This window comes from Drosophila subobscura, chromosome J, assembly GCF_008121235.1.
Source record: "Drosophila subobscura isolate 14011-0131.10 chromosome J, UCBerk_Dsub_1.0, whole genome shotgun sequence".
NCBI lineage: Eukaryota > Metazoa > Arthropoda > Insecta > Diptera > Drosophilidae > Drosophila > Drosophila subobscura.
The window spans coordinates 8409330-8420145 of record NC_048532.1 but is presented as its reverse complement, the minus strand read 5'-3'; the positions used below and the strand labels follow the sequence as shown (position 1 = coordinate 8420145).

Genomic DNA, 10816 nt, shown 5'->3' with positions numbered 1-10816 from the left:
AGCAAGTTGTTAATTTTTGGCGATCTGGCGTGAAAAGTTTTCTGTTCGTACAATAAAATTTGATTCCTTGTGTTGTAAATGGAGTTTAGGTTTCTTGGGGATTATATCATAAAGTTATCACCTTTGCGGGGAAGAACGATGAAAAGGTGCTGTAAATAGGAAAAAAGTTAAGTGTCAATGGGGGGTTTGTTGATTTGGATTTAATGGGGATTTTATTCATTGCAGTGTTGATTTTTATAGGGTAATAAAGAGTGGAGGCTACTTCCAGAACTAAATGAACACCAGTCAGGTTGTGAAATGTGATTCCGATCTGGACTGCTGGAACTGGAACACATGATTCTTTGAGAACAGACAGGAAATCCATAATTTTTTGAAGCATAATCCCTACCGTTCCCAATTTAAAATCTTCTCTAGCATAAAACATGATCTTCTTGTGGTATTTTATTAGAAATCACAGAAACAGTAATCTCTAATTGGAAAACGAGGGGATTATCTGTAGCATAAAACCAACAAAGTTGGAGAAAAATATACCGTATGGGAGAGATTAACCGCAAAACAAATGCAGGCGCGCGCTCTCTCTAATATAGTAATTCTTTAGCCAAAAGATACTTCGGTCTGGCAAGCACAGAAGGAAGACATGAAAGAGCCGAGCAAAGAAGAGACAGAAAACACAACGAGAACAGAGAGCCAAAACAGAAAACGACTAGGAGTCAGGCTTCGCAGCTGCAGTCTAGCCTGCGTTGACGTCGACAGCGACAGCGAATGAGCAGCAGCAAGCAACCGGCAAAATATTTGCAACGAACCGGCAATAGACAGAGACAGAAGCGACAGACAGAGGGAGACCTGGAGTGGAGACCTGACTGGCAACTCTACGACATCTGCTTTTGTCTAGCCAAAAGCAAAACCTGTCCCTGTCTCACTCCAACTTAACTCCAATGCAAGAGAGCGGCAAACGATAACAGTAAAAAGCTTGCCAAAGTCGTCTGCATTGAGAGAGCAGCAGTGGCAGCAGCACTCTACGCTGACTGCAGTAGCGACAGCAAACTGCAGCAGCAGCAGCAGCAGCGACAGCGATGCCAGACAACGGGCTCTCGACTTCAGCTCCAAAGGCGGGCACGTTCGGCAATTAGTTGAACTTCGTTGCTCGGGCCGACGAGACGAGAAAACCGACCCCAAAAAAACACACAAAACACGACAAAAAGAGAATAACAAAAACTACAACGGGCGCGCAAACAAAATACAAAGTAACTCCCCTTTAAAATATAGAAAACGTGAGAGAGTGAGAGCCAGATAGAGTCATAAATCACAACAATTTGTTATAAATATTTGCAACAAAACAGCAAGAGAGAGAGAGAAAGAACCGGTGCTAGGGTAAAAAAGTGAATTAAACTTTTAACAACTTTGAACTTTGATTGCAACAATAACAACAAATGTAACTATGAATGGCAACCGGCATTTGTCTGTCCGTTTTTCTCCCCCTTCACCATCATTCCACATTGCACTGACGACGCCCCTGCTGTGTGTTTTGCCGGCTGCGAACGTTGACGCTGGCGCTGGCGTCAACGTTGTCGACAAATTTATTGATTTTTTCAGCCGCCTCTGCCGCTGTCGCTGCTGCCGCGCTGACATTTGTGTTGTTGCCACTTTTTTTGGCCATTTTAATGCCTATCCTTCTGTCTCTCTCTAACGTATCAAATGTTATTTTATTTATAGTTTTATTAAATCCAAAGAAAACGCAAATTGTTGTTAAATCCAGGAAAAAAAAGCGCTCCTTTTGAGTGCTTTAGTGTGCGTGTGTGTGTTTCAGTTTTGTGCGAGTGTGTGTGTGTGCTTGTCTGCCAGGCTTGCCACCTTTTAAAAAAAAAGAAACAAGAAATAAATAAAACAAAAATCCAGCAAACATTTTTTTTTTTTTTTTGGGTGGCCACTCCCAAAAAAAAATATTGTACACAATAACTCCAGCGTACAGCGACTGGCTGCAGTCACAACGCTCTCCTAAATCCAGCAAAAGTTCAAATAAAAGGTAAATAAATTATGGGTGGGGTGAAAAAGTGAAGGGATAGAGCCAATATTGGATAATGAAATGAGACGAAAGGAAAGGTTTTTGGAAAGCTGGTTAGTCTTTGAAGATCACACAAAATGATTTTTACTATCGGAAGGTGTCATAAAAATCGATTGCATATTTATGAGGAATTTTTTTCGATGATTTTTTCAGTTACAAATAAAATTTTCTATGGGACTACTTTAGAACAGTTTCTGTCCAAAATTACTGATAGAAATATAAAAAGACTTTTCAATTTTAGAGTATTTGTGCACTCTGCTCAACATTTATTAGCGATAATTCTCCCATTTCTAAAAATAAGGGCTCTGAAGTTCTTGAAAACTTTTCTGATTGACTGAAAAATCATTTCCACAGTTTAGAAAATGTTTCTACAGCATCATTATCATAGTCTGTATACCCTGGTCTACTCCTCTCCTCGATCTATTCCTTCAGTTTTTTACCCACAATTTTGTTGCTGTCGCTGCTGTGGGGGTGTCATCGCTGTCGCTGTCGTGGGCGGGCGCCAATCTTTTGGGGCTTGCCAGGAAGTCGTGCTAATTTTGTGCGGAAGTTTATTGCCAGCTTCATAATTTCTGTCTGTCGCTGGTGTTGGGGGTCTAGTGCTGCTGTCTCCCTCTTTTAAAGGCACTTCGGTTGCCTCCTCCCACTTTTTCCGCTGCTGCTGTGGATGTTTCCCATTTTGTATGGCAATTACTGGTACCGCGAGACAGAGGCCTCATCGTTTTTAGTCCAAAATTAAATTCGTTCCTCGTGCGCCTTGTAATCCCATTAAATATTTCGTGAATTGCACGCTAATCAAGTTGTTAATTCAATGTTTTTGTTACATTTTTAATTGAATTATTAATAAATGAATGCAATTTCAAACATCAAACCCCTGCCTCTACCTCTCATCTGTCTCTAACTCTCTCGTTGTTTGTCTTTTTGTCAAGTTAGTTAATTAAAATAAATTACATGCTGTAAAATTGCACAAAAAATAAACCTCTCTCTAACTCGCTCTCTCTTGATTTGTGCAGAGTCAGGGGTGTGCTGTGAAGAGGGCAGGGCAGTTGCTGCTAACTAACTAAAGTTGTGAATATTTTTGCCTAACGAGTGCTGCTCCTCTGTGGAAGTTTTTCGTGGTTTCGTGGAAATTGTGAAAACACTGAAAGAGACAGAGAGACAACAACCGGCGCATAAATATTTGCAGTGTAGCGCGACAATTTGTAGCTTAGAGATGGTACATTCAGGAGTATTTAGTAGAGAATAAAATATAAAATGGAACGGGAATTACTCTTTACTTTCTACAGAAAACCAAGCTGGTACCCATCCGTCCTTGATCTATTATTTTTCCTCCACTTAAAACCTTTTTCTTCTAATAATTTCTTGAATTCTTATCCTCTAAAGTTTTCCCTGTGTTTAATCTTCCATATTGCACTTTAATCTCTGAATTTGCACACACTTAACAGAGCATTCGTTTCGCTTTCGTATCCTAATCCAGTTTTAAACTTTAAAGTCTCCGTTTATGCTCTTCGTCACCCACTCTTGATCTTTCTTTTCGCTCATTTTTGACCTAGCAACCCCATTTTTCCTCTTTTTTCTAAAAAAGAACTTTAGCATTCGCTTACGCATCAAATCAAATGTAATTGCCATGCCGCACCCAGAAGTGCAACCCACTCAAAAGTTCCCTTGCCCCCCACGCACTCCTTCAGGCTAATAAGCTGATAGCCCCCCGCGTCTTGTGTGCTGCTGCCACAAACTGCTGCTGCTGTTGCTGCTGCGATGACGAGGCAGACAACCATCACAGATGGCAACTATTTTTGTGACAAGAGCAGGCAGGTGGTGGTGCCGGGAGGATGTGGCAGCCATCATATCAACCAACAAAGTGTTGAAGTTGCAGTTGCAACAAAACAGTGTCTGATGCCATGGGCTAATGTGGCAACTGTTGGTGGAATCTTGTTTTCCAGCGGAGAGAGAGAAAAACGAGCCAGAAGAGAACAGAAAACTCAAGCAAAAGTGAAGAAAGAGAGGCAGAGCGAAATAGAGAGAGAGAGAACACATGCACATTCCAATTGGTCTCTTTTTAGCGGAAAAACTTGGTTTTCTAACGGTTCAACAACATTGCAAAACGTCTTTGCCCGCGCAACTCCCCTGCCCCAGGCCATTTTGGGCCTTTGCGGAAGATGATGTTCTCCATCGTCCACGTCTTTTGGTTCTGTTTCTTCTTTTGCTTCGCTTATCGCTTCTCCTTTTGCTACTTCTTTGTTGCAACTAGTTTTTCCTGCTAGATTTTCACTTTTCTACATGCTTTTCCCCCCGCTGTGCCGTTCCGTTTGTCTGTCGTTGGCTGTCCAACAGCGTCTAATGCATCCGCTTAGCCCCACGGGGGGAACACTCCACGCATCGCATCGCTCTCTGTGAATGGAAAATGGCCAAGCCAAAGCCAAAGCCAGTTAACGCCGTTGGGGGCATGGCCCACAGATAGAGGGGGGACTAAGGAATGCGTTTAGAGCTTGACAGTCAATGCACCTGCTCACGGACATCCTTCTCTGGCAGCCACCAAGCTTCTCCCGCTCTTGCTTTTTCTTTGTCTGGCATCTCTCCATCTCGGGCTCTCTCGCCCTCTTATTGTCTGGTATTTTATCGCTCTCTTCGATCTTTGCTATTTTTTTATTGCAGCGCATTTCCATTTAATTGATTTCACATTCCATGAGCGTGATTCACTTTTGAGTCAATTTTTTATGCATTGAAATAATAAAAAAACCCAAATATTTGCTGGAACTGTTGGTGGCAGCTTTCGAAGCCTTTGGGGTTTGCTTTGTTTGATTCCCATTGGGAGGGCCGCTGGGGGAATGTGAGAAAATCAAAATTTAAGCGAAAAGTGAATGGAAATTCTGTAATAAGAGAATTGGGAAGGGAATTTTGAATGTTGAGATTTGTTATGATTCACTTATCGAAAAACCCCCATTTTGGATATGATTTTTGTTAAATATTTATTCGAATTTTATTTCATTTTTATAATATTATTTCCACCCTTTTCCCTGCTACGGCTTTAAGCTCAACGCTTTACCCCAAAACCGGAAAACTTGCATAAATCACTGGCACGAACACTTAACCAACCAGCCATGCAGCGCCACACACACAGCCCTTCCATATACGATTTTCGAGGCATTTACCACTTTTGGTGGCGGGCTGTAACGACCACCCAGCCGCTGTCAGCCCGCCACTGCCCGCCTGTCTCTGGCTGTCATAATTATAAACCATAATAACCCTCATCAATTTCCGTTATAATCGCGCGGTATACGCAGTATATGCACCCCCCCATTCATGCAAACCAAAATGGGAAGCCACTTATTCCATTGTCACCTTATAAAAGGTTGTGCCCCCAAAGAGCAAACGAGAGAGGGGGAGAGGGAGAGAGTGAGTTAACGAACCATAAATCACTGGGGGGTGAAGCCACGATCAATGTCCATATCTATACCATGTCTATATGTCCATTATGCCATGTCTTCTGAATGCGCACACACATTCCATGGATACAAAGTGACATCAATTACATGCCACATAACATTTTGCATGTGCAATTTGTATGTCGGTGTGTGGGTGTGTGCCATTGCCCTGCCCTCCACTTAGCGCCCCCAAAAAAAAGCAAAAACTGAAACCGTACTGGAACACGATAGCAAAAATACAGTAATTTAAGGCCTAAAACAATTGCATGCCTCGCTGACTGCCGCTCTCCCTCGCACACCCACTCCCTCCTCACTTGCAGACTGTTTAAATAGACAACTGTCTGGGGGTCTGGCAGTGGGAACCTCTCCTCTCCTAGAGTCCATCATCCAACAACAGAATGCACTTGAAAATGCTTTTTCAAAGCGCATTTTCATTTATTTCATTTCAAAGAGAGGGTGGAGAGCGGGAGGATGGAGTGTGGCTTGGTAGAGGGGCAGAGTTGCCTACTCTGCAACGATATGCAATTTGTTTTATACGCTCATTGCCTCGGCAGCACCGCACAGTCCCCGCCTGCTTCTGCTACAGGCCAAACCTCTGTCTACCGTCTACTTACTGTCTTCTGTGGATACCCCTGCCTCCTGGCTCTTTCTCCCTCTCTCTCTCTCTGTCTCTCTACCTTTCTTTCGCTCGTTGCACCCAGTTTTTCGGTTTGTCTCTCTGTCTGCATTGCCTATCGAGACGGCGGTGTATCTATCTTTTCTTTAGTTCCTTTTGTAGGCAATGTACGCTATAGTCACCCTTGAAACTGCGGGGTATATCTGTTAAGTGAGTAGAAGGCAAACAAAGTGAATAAATAAAATGTTTTAGGTACTTAATTCTCAAGTTTTTAATTATTTGAACATCTTTAATTAGTTTTATAAATTTTTATTCTGATTTATTTATACTGAAACAACCACAAACAATTTTTAATTTACCTCAAACCCAACCAACATTTTATTTTTATTTAAATAAATATATTTATCTCAGTAAAAAATGCTCAAATAATGGTTAAAACGTGATATCCTATCGAATATTCTGTAGAGTAGAAGAATAATTAAAATAGTCATAGAACACACTTTCCAAACTTATTTTCTGCCATAAAAATAAATAACTAAAGTCCACAACTTTCCAGAGTAACCCTCTTGTCGTAACAGCTCTCTATTACTGTCGCTCCACTCTGCACCGTTGAACGTTCTAAATTAAAGCCTGAAGAGGTGCACAAACGTCCGACGATGCAACTTGAACGTTCAACTAACTCGCCTGCTCCCCACTCGACTCGGTGGGTGCAGACAGACGCATGGGGCGAGGCGAGTCACACAGCAAAAACTCGTCTGCGGAATGGAGAGACTTAACAAGTGGAAAAGTCTAAAACCGCAATCAAGTGGCAAACAAACCAATAGATACAGATACATAGGAGACAAGATACTTCCACACACACACGCACATAGGTATAGGTATTTTTAGAAATTTGCCATCAAAGTGAGTGGACGGGTGGGAGGTAGAGGCCCTCGGTACATTGATGGACTTAGGGCTCCCGTTGCATGGCTGCCACACCCCTTTGTTGCACCACCACCGCCTCCTTCTCCAGTCACAAAGTTGGTCAAGTTTTTGGTCAACTTGTCGCTTGACTTGGCCGCCGACTTGTTGGCCCATTTGGCATTGTTTTGGCTTCGCATTGACTGACATTCTTTGTGGTGCGTTGCCCACTGCCTCGCCTCTCGATTGAGAATTTACACCATTTTCCTACACAAACATAACCTTCATAGAGTACGGGTTTTGGTTGCCTACTGGAGATATTTTCTCCATTAAATATTTATATATTTTATGAACATAAATTACCATTTGGCATTTCTGCGGTTGCCCCTAAAAGCCACAAACAGAAAAATATTTATTCTTTTTATTTAAAATTTGCATATTTTTCATTTGTTTTGTACATTTTTTTTTTGAGGAAATTACTTACTATAAAGGAATTATATTTTATATCATTTCATTCTGATTTTTGTATGCACGAATAAATTATAGAAGAGGAAAAAGTAAGATTGGACATTGATATGGAATGCATTTACCCCGCCCCCAATTTTTACACTTCCGTTTTGGCTTAGACATGGATATTTGCACATCCATACTATATTCTCGCATTTGATTTATGAATGAAGATATTTATAATTAATGGCTGAGCGAATTCCAATGCGAATATATTGGATTGCCAAACAGCGAAGAAGAATGCACTGAAGAAACATAAATTCTATTTTTCGATCCCTTGCCGCCTACTCAACTGGTAGAAAATATAAAGAAAATATGCAGAAAAGACAACAACAATATTTATAAATCTCTTACAATCTCTGCCTCACTATCTCTGACTGCCAATTTTTTGTTTCAGTATTTTAAACTCGCACAGCAATAAATATTGGAAGCTGGGGACTCCACTTACTCTTATTTTTCCTTCTTATGCTCTTAATATATTTTTAATTAAATTTTCTTTCAATTTTCTTTCATTTGTTTCTTTATTTATTTTGTTTTTAATTTATTTAAATACATTTTGTAATTAATTTAAGCTTGTGTTTGAGAGGAGCAGACAGACACTGAGAAAACACAAATGAAATGAAAATCTACCTCCCCACGCTCGGACATTACTCATACGCCGTGTGTGTGCGACGACGAGCAATGGAAAATGTTAATTAACTGTGCTGCTTCGTGTGTGTGCTGCTTTTTCTTTCGTTTTTTCTCTTTTTATTAAATAATCTTAAATAGAACTACGTGACTTTGGCAAAGCTTTCCAGCCATGCACTTAATTACATGCGAGAATATGTTTGCAAAGGAAAAGGTAGACACATGTGTGTAGATACAGATAGAAGGTAGAGATGGAGAGGGTGTAGATACAGAAAGGGTACGGTACCAGCTACAGATACAAAGACACCTTTGTGTCAGGTCTCTGTGGGCCCACCTGTCCGCGTGGTTTTGCTTCGTGGTTTGAGTTTTGGGGTTCCGTTTGTGGGTTCTGTGTGTCTCTGTGTGTGTGTGTGTGGAAAAGCGCTTAGCTGGTTTTCCTTTTATTATTTGCTTACATTTTCCTTTATTTCATTTAGCTTTAGCTGTGTGTGCGCCACTCACCCTACTTCCTCCTGCCACTTGTGTTGATTTTTATTTCATTTGCAGCCTTTCTTTCTTTATTCGCTGGAGGTTAAGTATCTGTTTACATTTCTTTCTACACCTTATTCATTAAGCGTGTGTGTGTACATGTGTGTTTGTACATGCGTATGTGTGTGTTTGTGGTTTGAGGCCAAGAAGTGCTGCCACAGCTTGCCAGAGAGAGTACTCCCTCGATGAGTCTCTTCTCTATGCAACCATAAATTCTGGGATACTCTTTTAGGGTTTCGAGTTCTATAATTTTCTTTGGAGAAAATGGAAAAGGGAAGATTTTGAATTAGATTATTATAATTATCCATTTTTATAGGAAAAACTACTATGGTATGGCCTTTTGAAAATCATTTCATATTTCATATTTATATTTCTTAATTTTTTTAAAAGTGATTTTTGCCTCTATTCATTTTGCAAATTATTTATTTATGTATTTTAATATATTTGTATGTGTATTTATTGTTTATTTAGTTTCCAATCCATCAAATTGCTACGAATTTTTGTTTTATTTATTTCATATTTATTTTGATACAATTCTAATTAGATTTAATTATTTCGCATAATTTTTTTTTCTTTGTTTTTTATCATTTATCTGCTAAAATCTCTGTTTTCTTTTACTTTATCTTCTTCTCTTGCAGTAGAGTATTTCTCATTCGTGCTTTCGTTAAATATTCGTCCAATATTTTTCATGTTCTTTGTTTCTGCCTGCCTCCGCCTCGTTGCGGCTTTTATTAGGCGCTTGCAACAATTTGGTTGAATAGTAATTTTCTCTTTACGTTTGATTTTTGCTGGGAATTGAATTCGATTCACTGCCCCAAGACCATCTACTCTGCTCACTTGCTCTTACTGTCTCTCTCTTGCTGAGGCAGCATTAAATTGCTGGCCAAGAATTGGAAGGAAAATTGTTTAGCTTAGATTAGCTTTCGGCTGCTGCTGCTGCTGCTACTGCGCTCCATTTTTGGCCCCGTTTTTGCTTTTGGCCTCATAAAAAGTTCATTCGCCAAAATGGCCAAATGTTGACGGTGCTTCAATCCTGCCTCGTGCTACTGCCCCTCCACGCTGTTTCTGCTTTTGTGGTTGCCACATGCTCTTGTTCTATGTGGGAGTGTGTGTTCTGCTTTTTGCGGTTACCAATTGTTGTTTATATTTTTGGCTTATTTTTATTGCCTGTTTTTCTCTGTCATTGTTTCGGTGCTTTTCCACCCATTTTCCTACTCATTCTCTCTATTTCGAGTTGATTGCTTTGCTCCTGAAATTGATTTGCATTTGTGATGTGTGTTTTTCTGTGGGTGGAAATTGCAGAAGGAGAGAGAGAGAGAGAGATTCGATAATTGAAAATTGTATTTCCCCACACACACACACACCCCACGCGTGTGAGAGGTTCAAAGGTTAATGCAGAATATAGAAAAGGCTGAAACTTTAGGGTAAACTTTAAACATACATAGATTCTGGATGTGGTTGGACTCGGGGGTATTGATGGAAATTTTATAACTTTAATACCAAATTAAGGTTTCTAATCTTTTGCTTGAACAAATTCTACATTAATGGATCCAGAAGCATAATTTCAATCAAATAAATCGACAATTTAGGAACTTCTGCCCAAAGAAACATGACAGAAAATGTAGCTCTGGGCCCAATTTAACCTCTCTGGAACGTTCTCCTCTTTCTACTCCCTACAAGCCACTCCCTTTCCTTGATCCTTTTCTTTGCCATTAATTTGGCATCATTTTGTGGCAATTACAAACTTAATGAACAAACTTCTCGAACCAATGCCGATGTGCGGGACCTGCTGCCACCTGCCAAACGTCGAATGATTGACCAAAAAAAAAAAAAAAGGGAACAGTAACTGAAGTGGCAGGTTGCAGGCAGCAAGGGGAACACAGAGAACAGCAACAATGCCCCATTCTGTGGCGCATAAACCCCCCACAACCCTCTGCAAATAGAAGGAAAGGCAGCTGCAGTTTGCATTTGTCGAGTGGAAAATTTAATTACATGCAAATACCGTTAACTGTGAAAGGGAGGGATAGGCAGAGGAAAAGAATGGGTGGATTGACATGCCACAAAGAGGGGGTAGGACTCTCGGGGGGTGCCATGGCCAAAGGACAATCGCCTGACGTTGTTTCTTCTTGTTATGGTTATGCCACAAAGTGT

At 40.6% G+C, this 10816-nt stretch overlaps 1 protein-coding gene across 1 annotated transcript in view; it reads left to right on the top strand.

Moving 5' to 3' along the window:
• Nucleotides 1-10816, top strand: part of LOC117894387 (protein alan shepard) — a 135916-nt gene that overhangs the window by 29588 nt on the left and 95512 nt on the right. The gene's annotated exons all lie outside the window — the stretch shown is intronic.